Source organism: Mus musculus, chromosome 7 (assembly GCF_000001635.26).
Source record: "Mus musculus strain C57BL/6J chromosome 7, GRCm38.p6 C57BL/6J".
NCBI classification, from domain to species: domain Eukaryota; kingdom Metazoa; phylum Chordata; class Mammalia; order Rodentia; family Muridae; genus Mus; species Mus musculus.
Genome location: NC_000073.6, coordinates 48,096,250 through 48,109,990, shown reverse-complemented (window position 1 = coordinate 48,109,990; position 13,741 = coordinate 48,096,250). Strand labels below are relative to the sequence as shown.

Below are 13,741 nucleotides of genomic sequence, written 5' to 3'. Positions count from 1 at the left end.
CTGCCTGAATCCAAACAACTTGAATTTAAAAGAAGTTTTTAGAAACCTTGTGTTTATGAATGGCTTAATCTGTGAAAACAAATTTTCCCTCCTTAAGAACCAGGGCCAGTCAATTTCACACAGTACTGTAGTCCTTCTAATCAGTGGTTGTGCAGCACATGCTTATGTCTTCATTTTCTTTGCTGGAAAAATACTGAAGAATTCCAAAGCACACGTCCATCCATCTTATGTGGGGAATGAAAGCACAGCAGGAAACAGAAATGACCACAGTGGAACTTAAGTATGTGGTAGTCATTTTTCTTTTGCTCAATTAACTGACCTTCATCATTGCTATGGTTGGGTGGATAGGGAATGCCACTTGGCTGTACATTGTGAGCATCTTCACGGGAATGTCTTCTCTGCCTGCATCCTCAACCAACCTAGGCTAGACTTCTTTCTCTGTTTTCTGACTGTGTATTACCTAGAGTAAAACAATAAATCTTTCATGACATCTACATCAATATTGCAGTATTCTAGTTAAACATTGTGTTTACCTTTCTTTATCATACAGGTCTGAGCATGCTCATCACAATTAGTACTGAGCAGCACCTGTTTGTAATATGACCAATCTATCACTGCCAAAGCCCCAAACATATTTCAACAGTTGTGTGTGCCCTGCCCTGGACTTTGTCCCAGATCTTTAGCCTCCTGTGATGAAAGGTATATGGTGGAATATTCTTTAATGTTTTTGGTTCTGGTTAGTATAATATATTTAATTACATCACAGCTACATGGATAACTTATTTGTGATGAACTCAGGGTTTATTCTAGTCCTGCTGATCATGAATATTTTTGCCACCTGAAGGATGCTTGAGACAATGGCATATATGACCATTATGCTCACTGGTCTTTATGATCCTTAGATTGTCCTATAGGATCTATTAGTTTCTCTTAATGTAGATTCTGTATATTTATAGTATTAAAACATCTTGTGGTGTTACAAAATTACAATATTATATTCTGTGTTATCAGCTTTGCAAACCTGATCTTTTCCTTCCTTCTTGATCCCTTTAGAGACGGCATGTTCCATAGGAAGGCTCTCAAGCTGCTTCTTAAAAGAGCACTTGTTTCCATTCCTCTGTTGAGGGACATCTGGGTTGTTTCCAGCTTCTGGCTATTATAAATAAGGCTGCTATGAACATAGTGGAGCATGTGTCCTTCTTACCAGTTGGGGCATCTTCTGGATATATGCCCAGAAGAGGTATTGCGGGATCCTCCGGTAGTACTATGTCCAATTTTCTGAGGAACCGCCAGACTGATTTTCAGAGTGGTTGTACAACCCTGCAATCCCACCAACAATGGAGGAGTGTTCCTCTTTCTCCACATCCACACCAGCATCTGCTGTCACCTGAATTTTTGATCTTAGCCATTCTGATTGGTGTGAGGTGGAATCTCAGGGTTGTTTTGATTTGCATTTCCCTGATGATTAAAGATGTTGAACATTTTTTCAGGTGCTTCTCTGCCATTCGGTATTCCTCAGGTGAGAATTCTTTGTTCAGTTCTGAGCCCCATTTTTAATGGGGTTATTTGATTTTCTGAAGTCCACCTTTTTGAGTCCTTTATATATGTTGGATGTCAACAGAGGAATGGATACAGAAAATGTGGTACATCTACACAATGGAGTACTACTCAGATATTAAAAAGAATGAATTTATGAAATTCCTAGCCAAATGGATGGACCTGGAGGGCATCATCCTGAGTGAGGTAACACATTCACAAAGGAACTCACACAATATGTACTCACTGATAAGTGGATATTAGCCCAAAACCTAGGATACCCAAGATATAAGATACAGTTTCCTAAACACATGAAACTCAAGAAAAATGAAGACTGAAGTGTGGACACTATGCCCCTCCTTAGAAGTGGGAACAAAACACCCATGGAAGGAGATACAGAGACAAAGTCTGGAGCTGAGATGAAAGGATGGACCATGTAGAGACTGCCATATCCAGGGATCCACCCCATAATCAGCATCCAAACGCTGACACCATTGCATACAATAGCAAGATTTTATCGAAAGGACCCAGATGTAGCAGCTGTCTCTTGTGAGACTATGCCGGGGCCTAGCAAACATGGAAGTGGATACTCACAGTCACCTGGTGGATGGATCACAGGGCTCCCAATGGAGGAGCTAGAGAAAGTACCCAAGGAGCTAAAGGGATCTGCAAACCTATAGGTGGAACAACATTATGAAGTAAGCAGTACCCCGGAGCTCTTGTCTCTAGCTGCATATGTATCAAAAGAGGGCCTAGTCGTCCATCACTGGAAAGAGAGGCCCATTGGACACGCAAACTTTATGTGCCCCAGTACAGCCAGGGCCAAAAAGGGGGAGTGGGTGGGTAGGGGAGTGGGGGTGGGTGGGTATGGGGGACTTTTGGTATAGCATTGGAAATGTAAATGAGCTAAATACCTAATAAAAAACAAACAAACAAACAAAAAAGAGCACTTGTTAATTGACACAAAACCTCACTTTAAGACACAATCACTCAGCTTCTTATCCCTGATAGCTCATGTTAATATAATAAAATGAAGTCACTCAGATGTATGGGTTTCACAGGCTCTAGAAATTTAAGCATGTTAAGAGGTGAAGGTCCCTATATTTATTCAGAGGCTATTAACTGTGGGATACTATAAAGTTTAAAATAAAATGTTTCCTATTCCAAAAAGAATGAAGTTCGGCATCCCAAAAAAGAAGTTCATAATCTATCATTACTGACCCAAATTATGTAGCTCAGAACTAATTGTGTAGTCATCTAAGTTCAAAGGGGTTAGGGAACTCCATTTTCCCATCTCTGCCTTCTGCAGCACACTCAAATTGAACATGGGATTACAGTGGCTCCAAGTGACTGTCTATGACAGATATATCATCGTCCAAGTATCTCTAACATCCTAGCATCTTCACTGCAAATGGTGTTATGCCTTTACAAATGGCCCCTCCATAAGGACTCTGACTCTGCAGGATTTATACCTTCAAATTCAGGATCATATGAGAGATTATTGCACATTGCCAACTTTGGCTCTCAGATTAACATGTAGCATTGATTCCCCATACCATACCACAGTTTCTAAATCTGAACCTCAATAATTGTATGACCCCAAATTGTATGCATGCAGTAGACACATAATATTCCATTCAATACTGATGAACTTCTCTTAAGTATGGCCCAATGATTCCCCCGCAGTCAACCTTAATGCTACGATCCCAGTGTGATAAAGGAAACACTTGGAACTTCAGTAGAGGTGCTAATCTCCTTTCCATCACAGTTGAAGCATGAATGTGAAGCAGAGAACACATGGGACATCTGGATGCTGGCTAACTGATTCCCAGTTGTGTTTCTCATATAGTTCAGGAAATTCTGCCCGAGGATTGTCCGCCTTGTAGTGGTGTGGACCCTTCTCTATTAAATATTAATAAAGATAAGCCCTCTACACATGATCTAATCAAGGTAATTCTTAAGTAGAGACTTCTCTCTACTATGACTGTAGGTCCATTGGCTATGTACAGCCATAGTTAAAATGAGGGTGAAGAGTACAATGCAGGGAACAGTAGATGAGGGATCCTGAGAGAAATGGGAACACTTTTTTTTTATTTTCTTGCCAAAGTATTTTCTTTTTCATTTTATTTTATTTTATTATTTTATTTTATTTTTATTTATTTACTTTACAGCTCACTAAATTCTACCCTAGGTCACCTCCTGTCACAATTATCTTACCTCCCCCTTCTCTGCTACTCTAGGTGGGTGGGGCTCCCCTGGTATCCCCACCAAAACAATTCAAGTCTCTGCAAGTTTATTGCCCCAGTATTTTCACTCTTCGTTTTTCCTGAAACTTTCATTGCCTTTGTACCAATTCTCCCTCTCTGGTTATCTATTTCCTTCCAGAATCATCTTGGATAAAAAGCCAAAAGAAGAGTGACATCACTAGAAATTGATTGCAAACTCAAAATTTGGTCATTGAACTTCATGGGACCTGGGGAACTGAAGTTTGGAAGAGGACTGTTGTTAACTATGCCTACTTGTTCCAGAAAGGGGCAAAGTAGGAACCTTTCCTGGGAAACATTCAGCCATCAAACTATTGTGATGAATTATGGCAGTTACAGTGTGAAGTGTCTCATACAGGATCAAGCATTTGAACACTTGGTCCCCAGCATGAATTGCAAATGTGACGATGGGTAGCCTTTCAGGTGGTGGAGCCTTCCAGGCAGAAGTGGGTCAGTTCTGGAGGTGCCTCTCTTCTTGTTTATTCTGTGCTTCCAATCTGAAAATGTGATTAAAGTGTAATGCGATCAGACAGCTTCTCACTCATGCTGCCATGCCTATCCCATTCTGGTGGGAGAGATCATTCCAAACTCTGTCATAAAAAGAAACCACCTTGATTTCTCTATGCTCTATGATTCAAGTAAGTGCTATCTTCATCAATAAGGTCTTAGCATCAAGTTATACAGAATGATCAAGAGCATTGACCTGAGATGTTTGAGGGTTAGAAACCTATAGAATCACAGTGGCCAACATCTTCAAAAGAAACCGGGCATCTAATTTAATAGCCTATGTTTCTTGGAGAAGATATTTTCTGTGGGGAGCGGGTGTGGCGGCAGTCCCAAAGGCGCCAGGGACTGCAGCTAAGTCATATGACTTGCACCTGACTTCCTCATATAAGACACAAACATCTTGAGTGCTGCGCAGGTGTACCAGGATACAGGTGAATCCAATTTGGTGGAGATTTGCCCCTGCTGCCCTGATTAGCTGAAGCCTCGTGACTGGCGAGGGGGCGTGGCCTGCGGTTCGTGGATGAGAGAGAGTATAAAAGGAGTGAGAGGCCCAGGGTTCGGGGGAGATATAAACAGGGGAGATATAAACAGGGGAGATATAAACAAGGGAGATATAAACAAGGGAAATATAGAGAAAGAAGAAACAGGACTGAATAAACGTGTGCAGAAGGATCCTGTAGCAGCGTCGTTCTTCCTGGCCAGTTGAGAGAGCAGACGCAACAAGTGGTGCTGAAAACCCGGGAAAAGAAACATCTTCAGGCAAGAGCGAAGAGCCCCTGCTACAGGGAGGATTCAGAACTGCATAACGGGGAAGAAGGGGTTAATAAAGGTTCTCGTAAAACAGACTGTTGAGAAGGATCCGGCGTGGATTCAGAACTCTTCAGCTGGGGAACGGTACTGATGAAGAGAAAGAAGAAAGATGAGGACTGAATAAACTGCTGTTAGAAGGACTGGTGGTCGCATCGTTCTTGCTGGTCGAGAGCAGGCGCGACAATTGGTGGCCCGTACGGGGAACCGACTCCCCCACCGAGTTCAGAACTTTCAGCAGTCAGTGGTTGCCGGCAGGGTAAGTTCACAGTGAGTGAAACTTGCGACCCCAGGAGTTTGGGAAGGACCTCGGATAAAATAGAGGTGAGCATAAAGTTGCCAGGAAGTAGGCACAAAGTAACCCAGGAGTTTGGGAAGGACCTCGGATAAAATAGAGGCAAGCATAAAGTTGCCAGGAAGCAGGCACAAGGTAACAAAAGGTTCCCGGCTTTGGGACAAGTTAAGGTTCCCTGTTTGGGGACAAGTTAAGGAACTATGATAACCTCAGTGTAGTGATCAATAGATCCTCGCTGAGTAGTTATGCTTTTTTCTCCCATTGACCCTTTGTGGGTAGGTCTGGTAGTTTTGGTCTTGTTTGTTCTGATATATGGACTCTGTTACTGTTTGAAACTGTGTGTAGAGGCAGTCAAGACAGGTCAGAAAATCCTTACAGAGCAACAAGAAAGTATGTCAGAAGAGGAAAAGGGCTTAAAAAGAAAAAGGAAAAAGAAAGAAGACACAGTGTTATCAGGTGGACAGAAAGGACAAAATAAAAGAGCCGAGGCGGAGGAGGAAGGCGAATTAGCTTCTGCTCCCCCTCCCTATGCCTCCTCGTCAGCCGCCTATAGGTGGACCTTCTGTCCGGAGATTTGGCGTATTGACTCCCCAGATGGACACACAGGTGATTGAGGTTATGGTCTCATTACCACGAGGTATTGTGTCCATCCCCCCTGGGGATCGACAGGATCAGGTGTTGACGTGGGCGAGAGGGTCTGTTTGTGTGTTCCCACAGGACCAGACGGAACCTCTTTGGGTGCCGGAGAGATTGGTGAGACGCTGCAAGAATGAGGCTCCTGATCCAGTTGCCCCTGTGGATGTGGTGGATGATCCCACAAGCACAAAGGATGGAGCCGAGATGAGAGATCCTTTCGGTATTCCAGAAGCCGATACCAGCACGACATGATATTCTTTCCACGCTTTTTGATCCCTGAATTCCCCTTAAAGAGATAGCCCCGCTGGCTATCTATCCCTTGCTTCAGAGAAGATGAGCGGGGATGAGAGCCCTGGGATGTATGCTTGTTATAGTGTGTGTGTGTTTTGTGTTTGGCACATGTGTTAGGTGCAGAGTGTGCGACCCGCACTTTCGCCATGGTAGCGTAGGCTTTTGCTGCAGTGGAGGTGGGACAATCTCCTCAGATTTGGTTTGCCGCTCTAAAAGAAATTATGCTGCGTTATGCCGTGGGGTGCGAGGCTAAGCACTGCACAGAGGATAGCTTGCTGTTGGCATCCTGTGGAAGGCACGTCTGATTGCATGAAGGTTCAGTGTCCTAGTTCCCTTCCCCCAGGAAAAACGACACGGGAGCTGGCCAAGACCTCTCTGGGTGATGAGCCTAAGAGATGGTTTTGTGTAGGGCCCCTATGCTTGCACACTGGGGATCAGACCTCTACCTTCACCCATGAGGCTTGCTTGCAGCAATTAAGATCTGGCCATAGGTTAAGTAACATCCTGGCCTTTTGATGCACCTGCCACAAGCAAAACACAATCTCCCCAGGAGTGGCTTGGCATGATAGAGAGGTAGTCAGTGATAAGACTCCCTGGGCATGTCACCAACCTAAGACAGGGATCAAACCAATGCTGTTTGTCACCCAAGGACGGGTAAGGGGCATGGCTGCGGGGGGCTATCTACAGACATTCTCTCTGCCAAAAAAGAAAAAAGGGGGAATTGTGGGGAGCGGGTGTGGCGGCAGTCCCAAAGGCGCCAGGGACTGCAGCTAAGTCATATGACTTGCACCTGACTTCCTCATATAAGACACAAACATCTTGAGTGCTGCGCAGGTGTACCAGGATACAGGTGAATCCAATTTGGTGGAGATTTGCCCCTGCTGCCCTGATTAGCTGAAGCCTCGTGACTGGCGAGGGGGCGTGGCCTGCGGTTCGTGGATGAGAGAGAGTATAAAAGGAGTGAGAGGCCCAGGGTTCGGGGGAGATATAAACAGGGGAGATATAAACAGGGGAGATATAAACAAGGGAGATATAAACAAGGGAAATATAGAGAAAGAAGAAACAGGACTGAATAAACGTGTGCAGAAGGATCCTGTAGCAGCGTCGTTCTTCCTGGCCAGTTGAGCGCGCGCAACAATTTTCTCCTCCATTGCAGAGTAAATCTATTCACAAATGTGTATGTGTATATGTTAGAAAGGAATTACAGTAATGGGCTTCTACATGGCTTTTTCTAAAGTTTTGATTTTAGGGGTACCCTTCCCTGTTCCCACATCTCTACATTACTGGCCCATCTTCTATCCCATTCAAACTTGCTGTTCCATTAGTCTCCTTCCCCTTCATAATACCTGCTTTTGAATTCTCTTGCCCATGCCCTTCACAGACAATAACCAGTATCCTGATTTCTATATCTGACATTTCAAATGTGTTATCTACATAAATGACATAAAATATGATATTTACTATTCTGTCTCTGGTTTTATCCTTCAGATGGATCATTTCCAAATCCACCCATTTACTTAAAAATGTCATATTTCCTTATAGATGAGAAATATACTATATATATCTCAATATTTTCATCATTGATTTATCAGTTGATGGTGATATAGACTGTTTGTACTTCCCAACTATTGTGAAGAGTTCAATAATAAAAATCAGTGAGCAACAATCTCTATAGTAGGAGACAGCATGTTGGAGTATGCCTAGGATTGGTTATCTCCATTACTGTGTTCATGTTGGCAAAATCTGAAACATGGATGAGCTTCCATCTTCACATGAGTTAAAAGCTTTACTCTTTCCATAAAATTAATTATAAACTTTTATGTATGTAATGTAGAGGATACAGGTAGCAGACTATGAGATATCTCAGATTTAATGCTCTGTGTCACTTGTACATGGCTAGCAGTTAGATCTGATACATCTGTGTGAATTTTTGGTGCATGTCTTTTAAACTCTAGTCCAGTTTAATAGAAGTAAAAGAATTCAGCTACACAGTACCTCAGTGTTCATAGGGAATGCTTTTTTTTTAATCATGCTGTTGAATGTAGAAGAGAATAAATCCTATCAAGTTTTAAAAACTCTGTAGTGGGTCACAGAAAAAATGAAATGCAGGATGGAACTATATCTCATTCTAAATTTTGGTTACCCTTTTCAAAGTACTATAAGAAGAAAATACGATAAATTTTATATTTTTACCTAATTTCCTAAAGTGAACAAATGTTTATGTTTCCATTTGTTGGGGAGGGATGGGCCTAGTAGAACACTTCCTCTGCCATTCAAATGACTTTATTCATAGTGATGGTGACATTCAGGTACTAATTAAATTTCATACACTGACTTTTCAGTTGTTTGTACAACTTCCCCCTCTGTAGTGATGTGACATACCACACTATTGTAGTACATTAACAGAAAGGGTACTTGATGTTAGTGAAACAAAATTACCTATACTTCAGAGCCCACTGTCACTGTATCAATTTGACCATCCCATGTGTGGCAGGGTTCTGGTTAGGACCAAGGCTAGATATTGAAACATGTACAGAGAGAGGATACTGGCTCCATACAGGAAGGAATGAGATAGAGGTACAACCAAATTAGTTCCTTTTACAACAATGCTAACAAACCCCTAGAGGTCATATGAGAACCAGATACCTCAGAGCTTACAAAGAGTTCCTTAATTACCTGCCATTACATTTCCTCTTCAAATCCACACAAAACCCTCAGAACTGTCATCTTGAGTGAACAAATGACCACCAGTTGCTTGCAGGACACAGTAATGCCACATCCAAAACATAATTCTTCCCACAAACTCTGAACACCTTGTCTGTCATGTATTCTAAATGAAATCATATTTGGAAAAACTAGAAAGGAATCTAAGGCACCTGTGATATGAAGACTGTAAATGTAAATCATAGAAGAAAAGACTTGAAATCTGATAATTTAACCTCTATGAAGGTAAGGGTTAAAAGACTTTATGAAGTAGGATAGAAGGGCATGTAGACATGCTGAACTCAGAATTTCACAAGGTTTGCGTGCCAACCTTCTTCTTCACATTGATGAAATAAAACAAAAATGACATTTCTATTCAGAGTTGCTAAAGACCAATGATCTAAGCAATTAATGAAAGCACACTTTTTGATTTCTGAACAAGAGCTGCCTCACACTAAGGCAGGGTTCAGGAGATCACAATCAGATATGAAGAAGATAATGTGTATAGAGAGAGTTTGGGTGTAGGGGTTTCAATATGAGAGAAATAGGCAGGGTTACAGGAGATGAGCAAAACAGGAGGTAAAAACAAAGTCATCATGACAGGCAGCCATAGTAAGGGAGACATAGTTGGTCACAAACCTGTGATAAAAAAGTTAGTGTAGCATGATGTTTATAAAAGCCATTTTTAGAACAAATGCAAAGAAGGGAATCTAGCCCAGTTAATGTGGCTTCCAAGGCAGAGTTACTACTGGAGTAACAGTGAGAAGTCCCAGAGGCAATGATGTATTTTATATCTTCACTGGCAGAGATTATCTCCTACTCTGTTTGTTTTTTCTTTACTTTGCTGATTGTTTCTTAACCATAAAGAAGTATTTTGGTTTTATGAAGACCCACTTATAAATTGTTTGCCTCAATTTCTTTGCATATTTAAGTCATATCCAGAAAGACAAATGCTCCACGGTCTCTCTTATTGGTCTCTCTTATCTATAGTTCCTAGTACTAAATCCTCAGATGTACATTTTCAACATGTAACAAACCAGAAAATATAAAAGAATCATATGTTGGGGGATTGAGTAGGAATAGCAGGATATAAACAATATGAAATGGGAAAGAAAGTAATAAATATAATACATGCATACACACATATATTTACATACACATAACTTAAAGAAAGTTAGGCAATTTGGGCTGATAATAATCTTCACAAGGACCAGTTCAAAGCATGAGAAATCTCTCTTTGAATGATTAGCCAGAGCACTCCCTATGATTATCAAAGCAATATAGATTATAGATGTAACCCTCAACTGAAGGTGGACCCCACTGATAAAGACACATCACATGTAGAAAAAAAATAAAGACTAGATGTTTCATGTTTGATCTAACCTCTTTCTTGCAGTCTGGCTTTCATGGTCCCAGATAATACTTTGGAAGCTGCCAAGGGAGGAATCACTAAAACCACTCTACCAAGCTTAATTACCCATGAATCATTACATTTGCCAGGATGTCAAGATATTTATAAACATATAAACAGAGTGACATGTCAGTGGCTACCAACAGCTCTCTAAATGGATTTAAAGCTCAGTCAACAGGAGGGAAATCATGTCTAGTACTAGAAAACTAGGCAGGTTCCCAGGGATAGAATCCTTCAAAAAGAATCTATTACTGTCAAGTTGTTAGACAAGCATAATTCTTTACTATACTCTAAATCTCATATTAATACTATAGTTAAGTGTAGCTACCAATGCTCACTAAAGAAGCTTCTCTTTATAGCTAACAGAGACCATCCCATGAAACTACAACTGTACACACAAAAAAAGAGATTAACAGACTTTGGTATCCCAGCCCAGTGAGCATATCTTCATCACAACTCCTGTATCTATGACTGAAGGAATATCATGGAAGTGTTGCAGAAAGATTGTAAGAGCCAGCATACCAAGAAGTTGGCTGTGAAATGTCTTTCCTAAGAATGGCTGTATAAACAAAATGGGGACAATGGCAATATAAATAGACATGTCAATGTGAAAGGAGAAAAAATTTACATGGTCTCACCTGTAAACAAAGAACAACAGGTAACCCATGACTCCTAGGAAAAGGAGAATTAACCTATCTCAGGTGTAAATTTCCCTATTCATTTCTAAATGCAGAATTGTCAACCTTGAAATAACACAAACAACAAAAATATACTCAACACGTGTCTTTACACACACACACACACACACACACACACACACACACATATATATACATATATATATATATGCATATAGCTCTAATAATCAAAAATGAAGAATCTATTTTTTTAGGAGACACAGAAAGGGCTTAAGGAATGGTGGCTGGGAAGGGCTAGAGGGAGGAAGGGGAAAGGAGATAGTGATGTCATTATATTTCAAACAAAATATTTTAAAAAAGAAAATATATAAATGCACAATTCAAGTTATGGATGCTACACACTTCACAATAGTGCACATTTGTAATGGAGGTTAAAATCCAAGAGAAAATAAGTTCAATGACATTCACTAAAATTTTTTTCATGATGTTTTAGACAGTCATAGAAAGAGAATCAGAACAAAGACAAGGGAATAAGAGGAAAGACATGGCTATGGAACGTTAAATAAGCAACTGTGAAAGAAAGATTCTGGAGACAGTCTCCCTCTACCTTTGAGGGTGTTTGTGTGTTGATGCATATAATCTGTCCTTATTCTTTACTGGGCAAAAATCTAGATACTTGAAGTTGACTACAACAATGGGTGAATGGAGGTTTAGAATAGGCAGTCTTAAAGATACTCATTTGTGTACTAAACAATTTATATTAGATACATTTTAAAGTTATGCACATACTCTAAGCTATATGGTTATTGAAGGGACTGGAATTGTGGACATTTCCATTAATTTCTTTTAAAATTTAGAAAACAACTTGTAAAAAAAATAGGGACTTTTTTGTTTTACTATTTATTTATTTATTTATTTATTTAATAGGGACTTTTTTCTTGCTGTTTGTTTGTTTGTTTGTTTGTTTGTTTGTTTGTTTATTTGAGACAGGGTTTCTCTGAATAGCCCTGGCTGTCATGGAACTCACTTTGTAGACCAGGCTGGCCTTGATCTCAGAAATCTGCCTGCCTCTGTCTCCCAAGTGCTGGGATTAAAGGCGTGTGCCACCACCACCAACAGGTGGGACATTTCTTAAAGTATACTATTCATTTAATCTTTATCAAGTTTAATTACCAAAGCAATTCTGACACTTCTTGCACTACCTTGATCCTTTTCCTGAGGGAGGCATTTGTTCCCAGTGAGAGCTGTTCTGACCCCAAGAGATTACAAGGGTTACATCACAAGGGGGTGCAGTAAGGCATACATAAGGCAGTTTGATGGTGCTGCAGTGAATTTCTGAGTAACAAGCTCCATTTCTCCTAATTTGAATAAAATGACTATTTTCTCTACCAATTAAACAAGATTGTGAAAACTGCCTACATAGATAAAAGCAAAATTGACTCTCAGAGAAACTATGTCTCATCAAGTACTCTTTCAAAGCCTGCACTAGACTCTTTCCAGTTCCCTAGCCTTTGTGAAGGACCCCTCTCTCCTCTCTTTTCCTCACTACTGTCCTACATGGTTCTCTGCAGAAGTTGCTTCAAACTCTGACATTGCAACCTACGGTGCCTAACAGAGCCAAGGAGAGAGTAAATAATGGGATTGGCACAGCTGTTAACACAGGAATGCTATCACTTCAAAAACATTGTATGAGAACATGCTATGTAAGTCCATAAACATTGTCAAGAGGAATGTGCAGATTCCAATGGGCATACCAAAGAATATGAAGACCATCAATGTGAGGGCAATGGACACATAGAACATGGTCACAGGAATCCTGAGTGATACACAGAACATTTGACAAACAGGGCCAGGCTAGACACAAAATAAACCACAGATAATACTATTATCAATGCAGTAGCGATATAGTGGCATATAATACAGAAATTGTGTTCTTAATAACTTAACAGAAAGCCACAGCCTTGTGCAAACAGAAGGATCAGCAGTGTAGAGATAACCCAGAGCAGAGCACACATGACAGCTGATGTGTGTCTTGGTCTTCAGCAGTGATACCAGATGGGACACATAACAGATAGGCAGTGCTCAGCACTGATTGTTGCAATCATACACAAACCTGCAAGTTAAGCAATCATAAATCCTGTGAGGATAAAATGATAGTAGATCATAAGTATCTTAAGGAAACACTGCAGGGAATGTACAAACTGTGTGCAAATTTGCAAGAAATCAGCACAAGACAGGTTTAAGACATAGACAGAGAAGGCATTCCTATGCAGGTGGAAGGCTAGAAGCCATAGCACTATGGCATTTCCTGCCAGGCCAAGCACAGCAATGATGACAATAAGAAAATTGAATGTGGTGAAACAGGATAAATTTTCAGTGCATTAACTTCCATTGACTTCTGTGTTTTTAAATTTCCATTCCAGGGTGGTTGGATCCATGCTTAGGAATTTTCCACTGGCATTCCTGCAAAGAAATAGAGATATGAATCTAGGGTACTCTTTGTAGGGACTATGTGACTATGTAGGAATGTATGGCACAGGTACATAAGGAGGGAGAAACAGGATCACAGAGATTAAGTAATTTACCAACATTCCAAAAGTGCTACACATTTTTGAAATCCATTTTGTACTATTCAGTCTAACTGCAGACCAGT

The 13,741-nt window shown here is 40.7% G+C and overlaps 2 pseudogenes; one reads left to right on the top strand and one right to left on the bottom strand.

Moving 5' to 3' along the window:
* Positions 324 to 1,108, top strand: Gm18351 (predicted gene, 18351; annotated as a pseudogene).
* Mrgprb12-ps (MAS-related GPR, member B12, pseudogene) lies at positions 12,574 to 13,526 on the bottom strand (annotated as a pseudogene).